Below are 12,650 nucleotides of genomic sequence, written 5' to 3'. Positions count from 1 at the left end.
TCATGGCCTTGTGATCGAAGTAGGATTATTCTGCCAGAATACTGTTGCAGGGTCTGAGTCATCAAGCTACACTCGCCTCACACGTCGTTCACATGAAACTGTCTGAGTTGTCCTCTCATTCTTCATGACCATATATTTTTCTTATGCTTTGGTGGCAAAGTGGCAATATTGTGAGCACGACAAGCGAATGTCTCTTCATTCTCTTTACATATCACCATCACCTCTACATTTTTGTCCTCTGTGCATATCATCATCAATGTGATTCAGCTTGAGCTTTGCTGAATGGACCGGTTCCTCATAACTGACAGAGATGCATGGTACAGAGTATTTTCCTGTTCTTAATTTTCGACCTGGCATTCGGAGATCGGCATATACCGATGTCCGAATGTGACATAGATCCTTTTTTTTACCCCGAATGGGCTGTACGATTTCAATAGAATGCCTTTCGGGCTTTGTAATGCACCCGCTGCTTTCTAACGCTTGGTAGACAACGCATTGCGTGGTCTCAAGTGGAATTCGTTCTTATTTTATTCCATTATATAGTGGTGTTTTCGACCACTTTCTCGCAACATATACAGCGTCTCGGAGAAGTCCTAGCCTGCGTTTCAAAAGCTGGCCTACAGCTGAATACTAAATAAGGTACCTTCGTCAGCAAGACGATCAAAGTTCTGGGGCACTTAGCCAGCAAAGAAGGAATTAGATGGAACCCTGAGATGCTTCCCGCCGTCCCCAAATTCCCTCGTTTACTGTATCAAAAACACCTAGGGAACTTTTTAGACTTGGCATCTTATTTTCGACGCTTCATACATAGCTTCGCACTGCTAGCGTCTCCGCTATATAAATTGCTCGCAAGTAACGCACCCTTCCTCTCGGGTGAAGCCTGTGATAAATCTTCCATGCGCTGAAGCGAGCCCTGATATCCGACATAGTACTGTGCCACTTTAATAGAAGTGCATCCATCAACATTTACACGTACGCTAGCAGACATGGAGTTGGTGCCGTTGTTCTGCAACGTGACTCCGCCTCACGCGAACGAGTCGTTGCTTACGCCAGTCGTGTGCTGTGTGCTGCCGAGAATAACTACACAATAACAGAGCAGGAGTGTCTTGCCGTTGTTTGGACCATACAAAAATTTCGCCCATATCTTTATGTTATCCACTATACAGCCGTCAATGACCATAACGCACTGTGCCGGTTTTTGTCGTCAAAAAAATTATCGGGTCGCAGTGGTCGCTGAGTGCTTCGCTTGCAGGAGCACGATTTCAGAACCGTCTATCGGACTGGAAAGAAGCATCAAGACGCTGATGCTCTCTCTCGTTGGTCACTAACCAGCCATGATAACTCCCAGTAGCCAATTCTCACTTAAACTGATATACCCATTGCAGTGGTTAGTTGTCTAAGATCCAGTAGCCTATCAGTCCTTGTGTCGCCAGTTTAGAAACGAGTTCCAAGCACCGGCGTGGCTTAGTGGTAAAATACTTGTCTGACACGCAGCGGACGAGGCATTCAAATTCTTTTGTGTCCTTGGTGTTCTTTTATTGACTAATGTTTTCTTTTATTTCTTGCGTTACTGGTTATGGACGCCGGCACTGGTAGCGGTGAACAAATAAGGCGCCACTCGTGATCCGTGTTCTAATCAAAAAACAGCTTTCGCTGTAATACGCTCAGGTGACCAGGCAGCCGCTTTGATTGATATGTGAGGCTTGTTGTCCCAAAACCACCATATGATTATGAAAAACGCCGTAAAGAAGGGCTCCAGAAATTTTGGCCACCTGGGCTTCTTTAACATGCAGCCAAATCTCCGCACACAGGCCTACAGCATTTCCGCTTCCATCGAAAATGCAGTTGCCGCAGCCGGGATTTGCTCCCGCAACCTGCGAGTCAGCAGCCGAGTATTTTGATCACTAGACGAGCACGGCGGGGCCAAGCGGCCGGTTGCACCACTCAAGGTAATCAGTGTAAGTGCGACAAGTGAATGACCCTTCATTCTCAATACATATCATCATCACATGGGCATCTTCGCCATCTGTACATATCATTATCTATGTGATTTAGGTCTAGCTTCGCTGAATGAACTGCTTCCATATAATTTCAATACATTGTTACTAGGCGTTGTGCATTAGCCCGCCATCAGGGACAGACAATGAAGAAAATGACATTCTGCTAGAGATAGTTCTATAGATTTTTATGACACCACTCATGAATGGATGGAAAAACTTTATTTCGTTGGAAAGCAACTGCAGTCGCCACCAACCCATGGTTGGCGGCGACCTGTGTGGTCCACTCCACGACCCTTAACTGGACAACTGGGTCTGAGCTGGTCAACACGGCCTCCCAGTGCTTGAGAGAAGGATCACGCATAATATCCACCGGCGGTGGCACTATGCTACATTCCAGAAGTATTTGATCATATGTTGGCACAGCCTGGCACCATTAACATTGTGACTTTATCTTCTCCGGGTATAGTTTGTTCAAAACGTAACGGTTGGGAAAAAATCACGCGTCTGCAATTTTCTCCAGACGCATTCCTGCGCCTTGGTCAACCGCTTGTGTGGGGGCGGATAAAACCTCCAATCTAGTTTATAACGATTCCTTGTGTCGTGAAAGGACACCAGCCAATCTCTAGCGGACCTCCCCAGAACGGGCGGCCCACCTACCCGCCCGGCTAACGAAGGCTCGAGCATTCAGGTGAGTCGTCTCGTTCCCAGGGTTCCAAGAGTGTGCTGGTACCCATACAATTTCTATTTCTCGAATTTCTCGTCTCGTGGCCCCGTGCTGTAATTGTGCGGCGGTCGCCGATATTTTGCCCCTCGCCGAATTCTGGATGGCTATTTTTGAATAACTGAGAATCAAGTCCGACTACGAATTAGTTATAGCTAGCGCTATTGTCATTTCCTCTGCAGTTTCTGAGGAGCGGGTTTTGACCGATCCAGAGGCGACCAAGCGTCCCCACCTGTCCAACACCACAATCACAAAAGCGTCTTTGTCCTTATATTCCGCAACATCTGTATAGACTGCCGCTTTGTACTCGCCGTACTCAATGTGTAAAGCTCTCCATGGCTCTTGCCTGCCTGTGCTGCTTATGGTGAATCGGATGCATATTTTGGGCAGAGGTTTTATATACAGGGCCTTACGTAACTCTCGCCGCACTTGAATTTGAGTGTCCCCAGTGGGAGCCGCAGCTCTAATGCCAATCCTTTTCAAGATGATCTTTCCCGCTTTGGTTGTCGAAAGCCTAGCGTGCTGTATTACCAGATGCGCCTCCGATCATTCGTCCAGGGTGTTGTATACCACTCAATCCTTGGCCAATATCTCACAGTGTGCATTAGCCACAACAACATGATCGCAGTGGCACAGTTGCTGTGGCTGCTGCCGGTGTTGCCGTAGCTGGTGCAGGCGTTGTCACAGCATTGGTATTGTTTTCTAACATGGAAGCTCCGAGTAGACGACCACTGCAGAGGTTTATAATACAGCACTTTTTCACCTCGCGGCTTCACCAAATTGACACGGAGATCACGATAAAGCAAGAGAAACAGAAACGAGTATATTTACAATATTTACAAGCAACTGTGCAACCAACTGGCTGCCATCATATCTCGCGGCATGTTACCTTCATCTTTGTCCCTCCATCTCGAAAGGCAGGCTCATGCACAATGCCTCGCAACATTATGTACGTTCACTGTACCCTCGGCTGCATCAAAAGGGTCTCGGATGCAACAGAACGACGTCCCTTGAAGAAAAACTAAGATTTCAGCTATGAAGACTACAGATTGATTGATTGATTGATTGATTGATTGATTGATTGATTGATTGATTGATTGATTGATTGATTGATTGATTGATTGATATGTGGGGTTTACCGTCCCAAAACCACCATACTATTATGAGAGACGCCGTAGTCGAGGATTCCGGAAGTTTGGGCCACTTGGAGTTCTTTAACGTGCACCCATATCTGAGCACATGGGCCTACACCAATTTTGCATCCACCGAAAATGCAGCCACCGCAGCTATGAAGAAAACTGAAATAGTCTAATTTCGACCGCTAATTAACGTCCAGTGTTTGGTATCGGGTACACCAAACTGTGCATGCACGTTGCACACATCCGGAAAAAGCTAAAATTATTGACGTTCGTTTTCATTAAATGTGTCTACTAAGCACCACATTACGCACAATAGAAATGAATGAATATAAATAAGATGCACCAGTAACCTTCCCGCAGCCGTCGCAGCGCTGGGGACGCTCAGTTTAGACATATGGTGGCCGTCTCAATCCTCCTCTATCTGTCGTGCTTATGAGGTGCGTCTGGAGGTATTTGGAAACGGAAACCATGGAAGTGGTCGAATACGGAGCACTAGCGCTTTGCACTATGCGAGCAGAGTTTTCGCCTCCAGACCTGTCAGCGGCGATGCCAGCGAGGAGAGAGCATGACGAGTGCTGATACTAAGGTCTGAGGCCGAGTTAGGTGAACTCCGTTGGAGATACTCTCCAGCATGTGCTCGACCTTATTAAATGAGCCGTATCTATCTATCTATCTATCTATCTATCTATCTATCTATCTATCTATCTATCTTGCCGCCTACAACTTTTCTCTCTCCTGACCGTTCCGATAATGGGATCTATACCAAAATTCGTATAGCATCACATGACTGCATGATGAGCTAAGCGACTAGTGGTAACATGAAAATTATGACATGTATGTCATGGATGTTATGATGCAGATGTAATGATTTTGCTGCTCTTGAGCTGGTTTCATTCACATGATATATTGCAAAACTGGTATCGTTTGACATGTCAGCATGGCAAACTTAAGTGACAGGTCTTAACGCGGAAGTCATGACATGCATGTCATGTAGGCAATGACTACACGCCATGCTCATGCTGCGCTCACGGTTATTCAGCTAGCTTCACATAAACCAAATCTGGTATTACCTAACTTTAATGGCTAACGAAGGTATATATATGGTGCAAATATGATAATCATATCACATGCATGTCATGTAAGAACATAACTACATAACAAGCTCATGACGTGCTCGCGGCCGTTTCATTAGTTTCACATATATCAAATTTTGTATTAAGCAACGTGAATGGATAACGAAGATAAATAACAAGAAAAAACATGATAATCATGGTATGCGTGCCATACAAAACATGGCTATAAGCTACGCTCATAGCACGCTCATGGCTGTTTTACTAGCTTTACATACACGAAACATAATATTACATGACCCGAACGGTCGAAGATGGTAAATGACACGTCCAAAGACGATAATCATGGCATGCGTGTCATGCAAAAGCATGACCACATCCTACGCTCATAATGTACTTGCGGCCGTCTCGCAAGCTTCACATATTCCAAATTTGATGTTACGGAATGTCAATGAAGGACAAAGGTGTATGACTGGTGCAAAAATGATGATGATAGGCGTGTCATGTAAAACGTGACTACATGCTACGCTCATAGTGCGCTCGCGGCTATTTCGCTTGCTTCACATGCATCAAGTTTAGTATCACGGGATGTGAGAAGACACGAAGACAATTGACGCGTCCAAACATGATAGTCATGACATGTTTGTCACGTAAAACATGACTGCATTCTACGTTCATAGCACCCTCGGGATCGTTCCGCTAGCTTCACATGTACTGAATTTGGTATTGCGTGACAACAATGGACGACGAGCAAAAATTCCAGGCGCAAACATGATAATCATGTCATAGAGGTCATGCAGGGCACAATTTACATCGAGCTTGTAACGTTTTGCTCATTTTAATGTGAGAATTCAACCTTCCTCATTCGTGCTTCACATGTTATCGATTCCCACTGTACGTGGGATCTACCAATTTTTCGCTCCCTTCGTGCAAGCCGCGCCTACAGCGTGGCCGCTTTGCCGATATTCAGCGGCCTGGACTGTGGCACGCATGTATTTCGCGGGTCACTCTTCATCGCCAGCGTGCCGAAGGTGCAGTGATGGCGAAACACTACAGCATATTATTTGTTCCTGCCCTGACCTAGCCACAGGGCGTTGCGTACTGGTGAGCCGCTATCATCTGCTTGGTCTACCTGCCACAACGATGGAAGACATACTTTCTCCCGCGCGCTCGAAGACGCAAGCCCTCCGAGCCTTCCTCGACGTCTGTGTGTGTGCGGACCTCGCCGCCTTGTGGACGAACGCTTTTGCTTCGCACTACTGACTGTGCTGACAAGACGTAATCTTGGCTTGCCTTTCGCTTTTTTCTTCTATCCTGTCTTCTTCCTATCATCTTTACTTCCCCCTTCCATCCATTCCTAAAGGCGTGAGCAGTGCCCCCGCGACGGGAGGCAGAAAATAGCCTCCTTGTTACCTCTTCCTCTAACATCAACCTCTCTCTCTCTCTCGGCAGCAAGCGCCGCGGTGTGCAAGAGGAGCACGCTACACCCACCTCTGAAGTTGCACTGCATCTGGGCGACTGCGATGGCCGGAAACGAATCTGTCAACACGCAGTCTCAGAGGTCCCACTGTTTATTTTATGCCTGCACTGTGCACGGAACAAACACGCCAACAGTCGTGTTTGTTAAAATTGTGGGGCTAATAACGATTAATTGACTTAGTCTGCAGTGAGCACACTACCAACATTTATGTTTAATGGCCACCACTGAACATTGTATATAGTCGTGAATATTTTCGGCGAAATCGAAAGATTAGAATAATAGCGAAAGTTGGGCTATTTGGTGGCTCATGCTTGGGATGTAAAAACAGCGCAAAAAATATACACAAGGACAGAGGAAGAGACGACACCACGCTGAACTCGCAACTAAACTTTATTGAAAGATACTCGCACATGTATCATGCAGTCGACCTGGTCACGTGGCAAACCAAAGGCTCAAAGATTGGATCCTGAAATCGATAGATACAACCTCCATTCCAAGCAGGAACTTGAGGGAACTATTAAGTTTATTGCGTTTTTCACAAACTGGTGCGTCTTGCAGCAGCGCCGTGACCTAGAGGATATGACGTTTGGTGACGTCATACACACCCGAAACTGGCAAGCCATTGATGCCAGCCATCGCTCGCATTTCTCCACTCTCTTATCTTTCACTCCGGTTCCCAGAACCACCATTAACAGCAACAGCTACCGGCTAGGGCAAAAGCACCAGCGCTTTTGTGAAAAGGAAAGGGTGGGATGAGAGGAGAGGTAAAAAAGGGAAAAGGAGGACAAGAACACGTGCATCCTGCATGCGCATCAGTGAGTTTCACGTACTTCACGGCTCGAAATCGACAGCAGCCACCGCGCGCTGACAATTCATCAAAAATACAATAAACTGTTAAAAATACGGGAAATAAACTTCGTTTATCAGAACAGTGGCATCTCCAGAGTCAAATTTTGAAGTTTTGTCAGTTTTTTATCATTTGTGTTCAGTATCCTTTTAAAGCTGAGAATACTGTTTAGAATAGCGCTTCGTTTTGTACGCAAGACACAACTAATTTGGGACACAAAGAGAAGAGACAAGTAATAAATGTAAAAGAGTCGACAATTTATTTGAAAAATAGCGCGTTCTGACATGAGGACTGTTAGATACAACCCTGCCAGTTTTCTAATACAATGTCATTTTCCAAACTGTACACGTAGGGGTCCCAACGCTGCCAACTGGACTACCGCCACTTTGGAGTGCACATTTTTGAAGAAATCTGCGTGAAGAGCACATAATTTTATGAGCACTGTGGGATTCGCAGAAACAGTATAGAAATAAAAAAATCCGCCCCCATCTTCCCACGCGAGGACTTCGAGTAAATAGTCAGGTTTAGTTGAGCGTCCGCAGCAGCGATATAGACGCAGCCTGCAAGCCACTACCAATGGGAGGCTGCGTCACTACGGCTGCAGCGGACGTGAAACTAAATCGGTCCAATGCGTCGCAGGTTGGTGGGAGTATCGGGGCAATGTTGCGTAATTGGGTATGGTTTGGGAAGGCTTACTTGTTATTTTGTTTTTATTATTCTTATTCATTCAATAAAGAAGAAGCGTTGCCATCAACGAGTGGTGGAACGCTGATGAGCGATCCAGTGCCTACGGGGCGGCCAGTGCACGGTTGTGCAGCGCGAGCAGTCGACAGACGCTGCCTGCGTCGCCTCTTGGGTACGGGCTTTCCTACACCGAGCAGGAGGAGAAGAGCCGGGGCATAAAGCCTTTAGAACCTCGTAAAGTAGCGATACTCTCCTTTTCCACTCGCGTTTCTCCTCAGTCTCCACTACTTCGCACTCGCATTTTGAACGTGGCGCCATCTGCGTTGCTCCTGCGTAGCAGACGCCCTTTCGTAAAGAGAGCGCTTGCTCGCGTGGCAGCGTGCAGAGAGCATTCGTGCCTGTCGTCTAACTAATCCTCAAATTATCCTAACGAGTGTAACGTTAGTTCATGTCAGCTCTGTTTAGTGCCACGAGCAACGCGTACGTGTGTTCAGGCCTTAATCGAGTCACTCGACATCGCAGTGACCGAATGTTAACTTTTTGCGCATCACCCTTCAGTATGTTCTTAATCGTAAAAATGGAATCGTAAGTAAGAACAACCGTTTTTTTCCTATCGTTTAGTGCGTCTCCGAATAAGCTTTACACTGAAAATAACATCGCTCAGACGTTCATGTGCAGATGCTATGGCTAACATTTCTGTTAGCTGGCGCGATAGCGCCCAAAGGGACAGAGCGATTGTCTTTGCTTACTCAGCGCATTGGTGGTGCATGCTTCACTGTCTATAGAGTACACAATATGTGCAAAGAGCGTTCACAGTGACTGTCATTCAATTAAAGCAACAACTCGCGTCGACGCTGTCGACACGGGACGGCGATGTCGCCGATAGCCAATCTTAGTGTTTGATGGGGCATCTAGAGCATTACTATTGAGTAAGAATGTGCACAGTTGATACATTCGAACAGTTGTGGTTGTTTCGTGAAGTGGTTAGACGCACCAATCATATTTCAAAAGGGCACCTTGTGGGCGTATTCCTATACGAAATATGTCGCCTAAAAAATGAGCTAGCGTTTGAATGAATAAGCGTGCCACCATACGCTATTACTTCACAAGAGGTCCACTCGCGGATATAAACCTTCACACGGAATAGCAAATAAACTATGACGTGAAATGACACGTATGTCTGATGTTCCTAAATGATGCACTCTCCCAATGGTTCGAAGGCATGCACGCTTTCCATAGCTGCATGCCCTTGCATCGCGAGTCTCCTGGCTGATCGGTCAACATAGAAGAGTCGCGAAGAGCAATTTGCTCTGAAGTATATGAGCACGCGACAAAATCCAACGGAGAGTACCCTTATTGATTTGAGTGGCTGCACTCCAGTTTTATTTATTCAAAACAGCAACACAAAATCTCTAACTTTACGTCATCGCAATATTTAGCGTCTCTCCGCGTACATTTTAAGCGCACAAACCAGTACCGCGAATTCAAACCAGTCGGTAAATAACGACAAGCAGAACACGTAAGCATGACAAAAAAATAAAAAACAGGCCCCCAAAAAGCCTTAATGAAACCTGAGGGAGAGATCCCGACGTCCTGCACACTTAACTGCGACTTGTAGCAGAAGGCACAACAACCACTCACGGCAATCAACCACGACGTCATTTTTGTGTGAAAGGTATTTAACAACACATCGCGCACGGAAGGACCAGTTCGTATCCGTCAAAACAGATGCACTGCGCCCCAAGGAGTCCACGCCTCCAAAGCAAAGATGGCAGCCGTGAGCGATTGTAAACAAACTAACACTCTGAGCAATCCCACGTGATGGCATCTGGACAGTACCGACGTGGCGCCAGTCTCGGAGAGGTGGGAGGAGGGGGAAAAGAGAGGAGGCGCGTGCATAACCATGGAAGTCGCTATTTTACGGCGCTTTAGGAGCAACACCGGGGCAAACTTTGTAGCGCCATCACTCAGGCTCCTTGCGAAGAATAACATTATCCCGCACCGGATAGTCCCAGCGTTCGCTCACCGAAGGTATTCTTGCCCCGTGACATATGGCAACAAATGAAGAACGATGATACAACAAAGAAGTACCTAGCAAGTACCTACATAGCAGAGGAATGTAATAGCTTGAAGAAAGGTACTCGGCTGCTGACCCGCAGGTCGCGGGTTCGAATCCCGGCGGCGGCGGCGGCTGCATTTCCGATGGAGGCGGAAATGTTGTAGGCCCGTGTGCTCAGATTTGGGTGCACGTTAAAGAACCCCAGGTGGTCTAAATTTCCGGAGCCCTCCACTACGGCGTCTCTCATAATCATACGGTGGTTTTGGGACGTTAAACCCCACATATCAATCAATCAATAGCTTGAAGAAAGGAACATCGGCTTCGCTGTCTAGGCGGCTTGTACGAAATGGCGATGGCCTCAATTTTTTTTACAGCGGAAGTTGTGTATAGCTACGAGACAGGAAAAGCCATTCTGCATCGGTGTGACGAGTTGTCTTTAATACCTGTGCTATCACTAACGTCGTTGTCAGCGTCCTACCTAAGCGCGTGCGCCATTGACTACTTCCTGAGTGATGGTTGTTCATCTTTTTGCAGCTGTGGCGCCAGGCACGCGTGAATCAGTTTCTACTGAAAGTTCGAGTGCCCGCAGAAACTGTGTACCGATTCTCCCACAGCCTTTCAAGCAGCGCTCAATCACGAACAGAAACACCAGTGGCGAGTGTATCCCGCAAACCACGTCGCCGAGTCAGCTCGCGATTTCAAACGCTTGCAACAACAGCACGCCGAACACTGTCAGCGTCATGACTGCGGGAGCGCTGAACGACCGCTTTGGTAAGAAGGTTTTCCGGTGGCACTTTGGCTTCGGCTGCGACGGTTGTGTAGGGCGTGTGGAAAGCCAAACATCTGTCCAACTTCATAAGTCCAAACACGTAACCAGTTATTGTGAAAGGCTTCAGTGGAACCTTGGTTGAACCCACTGCTAGGCACCGGGGCCACACGTTTCAGCTTTCACTCACCAATCATTTGTACGGAGTGCATGGACAGGGATTTTTTTCGCACCCATTGAAAAATGTCTTGACTACGGTTGGAACTCATATTCACTGATCTGGTGCGTAAAATCTCATAGCCTTAACTATATATTAACCTTGCGTGGTGGGTGAAAAGTGTCAACTTTGAAAAAGTATCTCAGTTCCTTGTCTCTCGTACGCGTGCCCATAGTTTCGCGATGAACACCTTGACTTAAGGGTCACCTTTAGAACATCAAAGATCTTGTCGGCTAACCTAATAATAGAACATCCGTGAAGCATACCCTCACACTTGCTAACTGCTTGTTCGTTTGATTTTTCCACAAACAGGCAGTACTGTTAGATTATTGAGTGACAGTGCAGACATCTATTATGCCCGCATTATGGATAAGGCTAGCTCGCGTTAGCCCATGAGACTTGCAGCCCTTTTTAAACGCGAAGCATATCTTTGCGTACTGCAGGCACATTCCGATCGTGACATTTTGTGGCGTTTCGTGACGTGTCACTCAATAAAAAGTTACAACACGGTCATCTTTCGCGTGTATGCCTTGCGGAACATCGATTGCCAATGCACGTGGGATCTGCCGATTTTCCTTGTATTGCCGAGATTAGCTTTCTTATGCAGGATATCACGATCTCTATTTAGATTAAGGGAAGTCCGCTCTGATACACAGGCCTTTTACGTTAGGTCACGGGGGTTTGCGCTCTATGGATAACAATGCTGAAGCGGAAGGACAGCCAAGAAAGTCACAAAATATTACCGTCTATACATACGATGGAGCTGCACTCATCTTCCAAGCTTTGGCTTCATTGGCTTCCTTCAGGACGTGCGTACGGTTCTAGCCATTCTTCGTCCAAGTCGTTTTGCAGCACCTGCTCCAGGAAGCCCAATTACTATGTGGCAATCATGACCTACGTTTTCTCTTCTGGGCAGCTAAAAGGATATCAGTGCCAAAAAGAGCAGAATGGTGAAGCAGTACACCTTGCTCATCGTCAACTAAATCAGGTTTGACAATTTGTCGTTTATCTCCAAACTGTTTATATCAGCGTGCTAGCCGTACAGATGCAGAAAAGAAGTGTGTTTCTCATTTACATCCTCACTGCTTTACCCTGCGTCAGTTCACACATCTTTTTGGAACTCACGTAGTTACTACAATTTTCCGCATGAACGTGACGCAGATTCACACCGAAGAACCTGAATCACACAACCAATGTATTACCGAGACTTAGCGAAACGTAAATAGCAATATAACATGTTTTTAAGGCGCTGCCCCCATGGAGCGATCAACGTTTGCTACACCATCTTCGTTTCCTTTGTTTTGAAAGGTGCATTCTAATATAACAAGCATTCGGCTGAGTCACAGCCGTAGAACATAAACGCAGTGTTCGAGTCAAAGACACCACCTTTCTGGTGATATTTTTGGCGATCTTTGCTGGGACCAACAAGGTGAAATTGAAAGTAGCGTGTGATGCTTTCTCTCCTTTTTTGAACCAGAATATAAGAATTTTGCACTGACTTAAAACGCTAAGGCAGAAGACTGATGGCCCTCCTGACGCACTTTGTGTTGCTATTATAATACACTCACAAAAATAAATGCTGTGATTTGTTCCAATCGAGAAATCACGCTTTCGCCTTTACTTTTTACAAGCATGCATGGTCATCATATCCATCAGCCAGACTAGGC

The sequence above is a fragment of the Rhipicephalus microplus genome, chromosome 7 (assembly GCF_043290135.1).
Source record: "Rhipicephalus microplus isolate Deutch F79 chromosome 7, USDA_Rmic, whole genome shotgun sequence".
NCBI lineage: Eukaryota > Metazoa > Arthropoda > Arachnida > Ixodida > Ixodidae > Rhipicephalus > Rhipicephalus microplus.
The sequence above is the reverse complement of the archived record's forward strand: the minus strand, read 5'-3'. Positions refer to the sequence as shown.